The following is a 7,604-nucleotide window of genomic DNA, read 5'->3' as shown; positions in this document are numbered from 1 at the left end:
GTGTGGGCGAGAGACATGCTAGTGGGTAGGAGAGAGAGACAGACATGGGGGTGGATAGACAGAAGAAGAGAGTGAACCAGACAGACATACAGACACAGAAAGAAGAACTGGTGTGTGACGGTGGAGTGGGTGTGTGTTTAGGTGTAGTGGTGTGTGTTTTGGTGTAGTGGTGTGTGACGGTGGAGTGGGTGTGTGTTTAGGTGTAGTGGTGTGTATTTTGGTGTAGTGGTGTGTGACAGTGGAGTGGGTGTGTGTTTAGGTGTAGTGGTGTGTATTTTGGTGTAGTGGTGTGTGACGGTGGAGTGGGTGTGTGTTTAGGTGTAGTGGTGTGTATTTTGGTGTAGTGGTGTGGGTTTTGGTGTAGTGGTGTGTGACGGTGGAGTGGGTGTGTGTTTAGGTGTAGTGGTGTGTATTTTGGTGTAGTGGTGTGTGACAGTGGAGTGGGTGTGTGTTTAGGTGTAGTGGTGTGTATTTTGGTGTAGTGGTGTGTGACGGTGGAGTGGGTGTGTGTTTAGGTGTAGTGGTGTGTATTTTGGTGTAGTGGTGTGGGTTTTGGTGTAGTGGTGTGTGACGGTGGAGTGGGTGTGTGTTTAGGTGTAGTGGTGTGTATTTTGGTGTAGTGGTGTGTGACAGTGGAGTGGGTGTGTGTTTAGGTGTAGTGGTGTGTATTTTGGTGTAGTGGTGTGTGACGGTGGAGTGGGTGTGTGTTTAGGTGTAGTGGTGTTGCGGTTTGGTGTAGTGGTGTGTGACGGTGGAGTGGGTGTGTGTTTAGGTGTAGTGGTGTGTGTTTAGGTGTTGTGGTTTGTGTTTTGGTGTAGTGGTGTGTGACGGTGGAGTGGGTGTGTGTTTAGGTGTAGTGGTGTGTATTTTGGTGTAGTGGTGTGTGACAGTGGAGTGGGTGTGTGTTTAGGTGTAGTGGTGTGTGTTTAGGTGTAGTGGTGTGGGTTTTGGTGTAGTGGTGTGTGACGGTGGAGTGGGTGTGTGTTTAGGTGTAGTGGTGTGTATTTTGGTGTAGTGGTGTGTGACAGTGGAGTGGGTGTGTGTTTAGGTGTAGTGGTGTGTATTTTGGTGTAGTGGTGTGTGACGGTGGAGTGGGTGTGTGTTTAGGTGTAGTGGTGTTGCGGTTTGGTGTAGTGGTGTGTGACGGTGGAGTGGGTGTGTGTTTAGGTGTAGTGGTGTGTGTTTAGGTGTAGTGGTGTGTGTTTTGGTGTAGTGGTGTGTGACGGTGGAGTGGGTGTGTGTTTAGGTGTAGTGGTGTGTATTTTGGTGTAGTGGTGTGTGACGGTGGAGTGGGTGTGTGTTTAGGTGTAGTGGTGTTGCGGTTTGGTGTAGTGGTGTGTGACGGTGGAGTGGGTGTGTGTTTAGGTGTAGTGGTGTGTATTTTGGTGTAGTGGTGTGTGACGGTGGAGTGGGTGTGTGTTTAGGTGTAGTGGTGTGTATTTTGGTGTAGTGGTGTGTGACGGTGGAGTGGGTGTGTGTTTAGGTGTAGTGGTGTGTATTTTGGTGTAGTGGTGTGTGACGGTGGAGTGGGTGTGTGTTTAGGTGTAGTGGTGTGTATTTTGGTGTAGTGGTGTGTGACGGTGGAGTGGGTGTGTGTTTAGGTGTAGTGGTGTGTGTGACGGTGTAGTGGTGTGTGACGGTGGAGTGGGTGTGTGTTTAGGTGTAGTGGTGTGTGTTTTGGTGTAGTGGTGTGTGACGGTGGAGTGGGTATGTGTTTAGGTGTAGTGGTGTGTATTTTGGTGTAGTGGTGTGTGACGGTGGAGTGGGTGTGTGTTTAGGTGAAGTTGGTCGAGTCTGGGTGGTGTTGGTTGTTTGTGGGTTGAGTGGGTGTGTTTAGGTGTAGTGGGTGTGTGTTTAGTGTGTGTTTAGGTGTAGTGGGTGTGTGTTCAGTGTGTGTTTAGGATGTATTGGGTGTGTGGGTGGAGTGTGTGCGTCTGGGTAAAGTTGTGTGTATTTAGGTACAGTGGGTGTGTATTAAGGTGGAGTGGTTGTGTGTTTAAGTGGAGTTGGGTGTGTATTTGGGTGGAGTAGATGCATGTTTGTGTGGAATGGGTGTGTGTTTGGATGTAGTGTGTGTATGTTTAGGTGGAGTGGGTGTGTGTTTAGGTGGAGTGGGTGTGTGTCTGGGTAAAGTTGGTTGTTTGTAGATGGAGTGGGTGTGTGATGGGTGGAGTTGGGTGTGTTTGTAGGTAGAGTAGGTGTGTGTTTAGGTGTAGCTGGGTGTGTGTGTGTAGGTGTAGTGGATGTGTGGGTGAAGTGTGTGTGTGTGTGTGTGTGTCTGGGTAAAGTTGTGTGTGTGTAGGTAGAGTAAGTGTGTGTGGGTGGAGTTGGGTGTGTGTAGGTAGAGTGGGTGTGTGTTTAGGTAGAATGGATGTGTGTAGGTTGAGTAAGTGTGTGTTTAGGTGGAGTGTGTGTGTCTGGGTAGAGTGGGTGTGTGTTTAGGTGTAGTGGGTGTGTGGGTGAAGTGTGTGTGTGAGTTTGGCTGGAGTGGGTGTGTGTTAGGGTGGTGTTGGTTGTGTGTTTAGATGGTATTGGGTATTGCCACGAGGAACAGTAATTATTAAAGTTTTTTAATATTTTCCTCACGTTCAAGGGTTTGAAGGTTCAGTCCATAATATCATGGACTGCAGATGGTGAAATCCCTGAAATTCTTGCAATCGTTGTTCAGGAGTGTTTTTAAATAGTTAAATTATTTACTAATGCAGTTTTTGGCGAGCTACGACCCTTCCTCGCTCTTAAGCATCTCGGATTCCCAGGTGCACAAACGTCACCTGAGGTTTGGTGATCATTTTGCAGCCTTTCTAGTCTGGGTTTGAATCCGTCGCAGCTTCTTCAGAGTCGAATCATTTTCAGAGGAAGGATAAATACTGACTCACGAACGATTCGTTTCTGTTTTCTTTTCATTCTATTAGCCGATTACGAAGCGTAAAGCCGAACTAACCGTAGCGTAAACAATCGACTGGTTTGCTGCTCAGTATTTTCGGTCCATGCTGCCACCTAGTGTTCACACAGAATGCCGGAAAAATTAAACTATTTTATTAAGAAATACTTTTTAACCCTGAAATCGTCGCGGGACGATGCCCGGCAGGAGACGAGTCGCGGAGCCGGCCTAAGAATATCTCTCGTCAGCGCCAGACCCTCGTCCTCTCTCCGTCCTCTCTCGTACCGTCTCTCCATCGTCTCTCTCGCTCGGTTCAGACGAGTTTATTGGCAGCATCCGTTTCCATGGCAACGCCTTGAAACCATGGCAACTATCTAGCCAGCCGAACGCTCTTTCTGAGGCGTAGCGTTTGTCCTCCGTCTCATCGCTCGCTTGGCGTCCGGGCGGGTGGGAGACGGCTCTGTCGGGGGGAGGCGGGAATCCGAGTCTCTTCGTGAATACATTTGAATACCTGAAGACTGTACGAGGCCTTTTGGGACGGGGGTTTGTGTACCCGTCAGTCCTGGTGAGGGAAGGTAAAGCATGTGTACCTGTCACAGCCAATTAGGGAGGCGTGGGCTGCTTACCTGTGAGTTCTGGTACAAAGGTGTGGTCTGTGTACGGGTTAGTCTCAGTAAAGAAGGCGTGGCCTGTGTACAAGAAGGCATGGCCTGTGTACAAGAAGGTGTGGCCTGTGTACAAGAAGGTGTGGCCTGTGTACATTAGTCCCAGTAAAGAAGGTGTGGCCCGTGTACAAGAAGGCGTGGCCTGTGTACATCAGTCCCAGTAAAGAAGGCGTGGCCTGTGTTCATCAGCCCCAGTAAAAAAGGCATGGCCTCTGTATGTCAGTCCCAGTAAAGAAGGCGTGGCCTGTATACATGAGTCCCAGTAAAGAAGGCGTGGCCTGTGTACAAGGAGGTGTGGACTTTCTACAACAGTCCCAGTAAAGAAGGCGTGGCCTGTGTACATCAGTCCCAGTAAACCCAGTTAAGAAGGCGTGGCCTGTGTACAAGGAGGTGTGGACTGTCTACAACAGTTCCAGTACAGAAGGCGTGGCCTGTGTATCCCAGTATCAGTCCCAGTACAGAAGGTGTGGCCTATGTATCCCAGTATCAGTCCCAGTAAAGAAGGAGTGGCCTCTGTACAAGCCACGTTAGCAGTAAACTGGACCGTGTCGAGCCTGGCACCACGGTTTCACAGAGACAGGCAGGTCTACCAGGCAGATGAGCTGGCAAACCTGAGAGAGAGGAACCGTGATATATAGAGGAACGTCCACCTGGAGCGAGTTAGCGCTCGATGAGACGCTCTCTAACCTGATTAATGAGCAGTACAGCGCGTCTCACCCGAGTCCGTCTGATCACCTACAGTACCTAGTAATTACCTTTATTAATAACCCAAGTACCACCGGTGGCAGCGACCTTTGACCCTTCTCGTCCTCTAAACGGCAGCACACAGACACAAGCAGCGCTGAGAGTCCTGGAGTGCACGGGAGAGCGGCGGCCGTGCATCACAAACACGCCATCGATCTCTCCATCCATCCACACTGCTGCTTCATCAGCCGGCTTTATTAATGCTAATGTTAACTGGCTAAGAAACAGAAATGACGTCTGTGTGACCCGTTCAGCTATAAGAACAGCCGCTCTAATGAGAAGCTTCTTACCAGAGTTTGAAGTCTGTCTGTGGGAATTTGTGCCCGTTCAGTCTAAAGATGACAGCATTAGTATTTGTATGGCTGGACACTGATTGATCAGTTGATGTTCTGGTTTGTTTCAGAGCTGTTGAGTGGGGCTAAGGTCAGGACTCTGTGCAGGACACTGGAGCTTGACTAAACGGGCACAAATTCCCACAGAGGTACTTCAAACTTCTGTGAGAAGCCTTCTCAGATGTGCGGCTGTTGTTCTAGCTGAAAGTGAGGACAACAGAGCAGCCTTCTGAGGAAGCCTATCACAAGAATTTGAAGTGTGTCTGTGGGAATTTCTGCCCATTTAGTCAGCAGTTGTACAGCTGGACGGTGATTGATCAGTCGATGTCCCGGTTCGTTCCAGAGCTGTTGAGTGGGGCTGGGGTCAGGACTCTAGACCTGCAGAAGGCTGCAGAAGACTAGACCTTGACTTAACGGGCACAGATTCCCACAGACATACTATAAAGTTTTGTGAGAAGCTTCTCATTAGAGCGGCTGTCGTTCTAGCTGAAAGATCACACAGAGGTCACGATATTTTAATACCGTTTGTTTTTGAAACAGGACGTCCAACAAGCTCACAAACTCAGGCGTCCGAATACTTTTGGTGGTATAATAATTTTGTGACGTATATAAATGTTTCCTGCACCAGAGTAATAAATGATTTTGTGTAGCTGAATAAAATATTTTTAATTCATTTGTTTAATCTTATAATGCGACAAAATGTGGAAATGTTTAAGGGGGTGAAAACTTCTCGCTGCTCTGGTTCCTCTCGCTGCTCTGGTTCCTCTCGCTCCTCTGGTTCCTCTCGCTCCTCCGGTTCTTTTGGTTCCTCTCACTCCTCTGGTTCCTTTGGTTCCTCTGGTTCCTCTCACTCCTCTGGTTCCTCTGGTTCCTCTGGTTCCTCTCACTCCTCTGGTTCCTCTGGTTCCTCTCACTCCTCTGGTTCCTCTGGTTCCTCTCACTCCTCTGGTTCCTCTGGTTCCTCTCACTCCTCTGGTTCCTCTGGTTCCTCTGGTTCCTCCGGCGCAGGAGCTCTTTTTGGCTCTACGATGTTCATTATGATCGTCTGAAAGGTGCGTTAATGAGGCGATGAGTTAAATTAGGGGTGTTAATGTATACAAGTGCGCTATAACCTAGGTCCTCCGGTGCTTTAACAGAGGAAACGCAGGCATTAGGATCACCATAAAATTTCCTGGAGCCAACAAGGGAACCGAGATTAGACTCCTATAGGGGTACAGAAGGGACACGATGCACCCAAAAGTATTCTGTTTAAAAAACAAACGCTATTAAAATATCGTGACCTCTGTGTGATCTTTCAGCTAGAACGACAGCCGCTCTAATGAGAAGCTTCTTACAAGACTTTGAAGTGTGCCTGTGGAAATTTGTCCTAATTCAGTCAAGCTCCAGTGTCCTTTACAGACATTATTCCTCCTCCGCCATACTTCACAGCTGTCAGTTAAAGGTTGAAAGATGATTCGTTGCTCCTGAGTCCAGTGGCTACGTGTGCTGCATTACACCACCTTATCAACTCCTGTTATTGCACTTAGTAATCTTAGGCTTGACTGAGTTGTACCTGCTCCTGGATATTCTCAATTCCTCCGTGTGTAACGCTAGCACCAGAAGGTCAAGCGATCCTTTCTCCCGCTAGCCCATTTTCCTCGAGTAAGATTTGCTAAGCTGTTGACGCTACCCCGCCGATAAACACAATTAGGAGGTTTTAATTATTATTAGGGTTAATTACGGGGTGGAACGAGCAGCCAACACTATTTATTCTCTTTTTGCCGTCGCCTGATCTGTGTTCTTTCTGCATTAGCCGTCGAGCTTCTGAAATAAAAGCTTCATTCACGGCTTCGACGGCGGCTGAACTGTAATTAGCATAATTCTTTTAATTAAACGGCCTCTGCGCAGGCCGCGACTGTGGGGGAAAGTGGATCTTGTAGGACGCTTGCTAGACTCGTACTGGACTCGTACTGTCCGCTGGGTGGCAGTTAAAGTTCTGGACTAGTATTTAGAAGCAGCCTAAAGTTGTCACTGTTGGACCCCTGAGCAAGACACTTAGCACATAAAAGTGTCCAGTGTCTCTCAGGTGAGCTACTGAGCATGCTCAGACCTGTAGTGAGACAAACACTGAAGATGAGAGTCCAAGGTACCCAGAAGGAACCCCTTACAGACAGTGACCAGAGGCGAGGACCAAACCCTGGCTCGGTGGGTAGCACTGTCGCCTCACAGCAAGAAGGTCCCGGGTCTTTACCGTGTGGAGTTTGCATGTTCTCCCTGTGTCTGCCTGGGATGCAAGGTCAAGGACAAGGAAACCGGAGCACCCGGAGGAAACCCACACAGACACGGCGACCCAGATCTTTCAGTGCCACCCACACTTTCAGTGCTCTGAGTTTAAATTGTCATAATGCAGCGGAGGACCCAAAAATCCGTCCACATCTTCAAAGTCATTTCCTTAAGGGACGGAAAGAAATCCGGTTAAACGTTGCCTCAGCATCTGGCACGCTCGCCTGGCACCGGGGCCGATACCGCGGCCGCGAGAGGGGCGTCTCTCTGCTGAACATCTCAGCCGCCGAGGATCCGTCTGTGTAGAGACGTGAAGCAGGTTTGGGATCTGAAAGTTTGCTGTAAGTCACAGACAGACGTCTGATGGACGAGGGTGTGAAAGTCGGTTCCTCGAGGCCTGCGTATCGTCTGATTTGTGTTTTCCTTCCACTGACACGCCGAAATCAGTGGTGTGGGACATGCTAATAAGACGACGAGCTGAATCAGACGTTGTAAATAAGGTCGGATGCTAAACTCAGCAGTATTATTTTAAACAGTGAGGGATGATACTGACCAGGGGACGGTAGGCTACATGTCTTCCAAGACTCAGCCATCATCCAATTAAAACGTTGGTTGAGACCGCGTGGTCATTTTGTAAGTGTAAAACACACTAGCCCACCAGTGCTGAGATCTCGAGCTCTTAAGTTCTGTGCTATCAGCTGGCCGGGCGCCTACACATAC

The sequence above is a fragment of the Trichomycterus rosablanca genome, chromosome 22 (genome assembly GCF_030014385.1).
Source record: "Trichomycterus rosablanca isolate fTriRos1 chromosome 22, fTriRos1.hap1, whole genome shotgun sequence".
Taxonomy (NCBI): domain Eukaryota; kingdom Metazoa; phylum Chordata; class Actinopteri; order Siluriformes; family Trichomycteridae; genus Trichomycterus; species Trichomycterus rosablanca.
The sequence above is the reverse complement of the archived record's forward strand: the minus strand, read 5'-3'. Positions refer to the sequence as shown.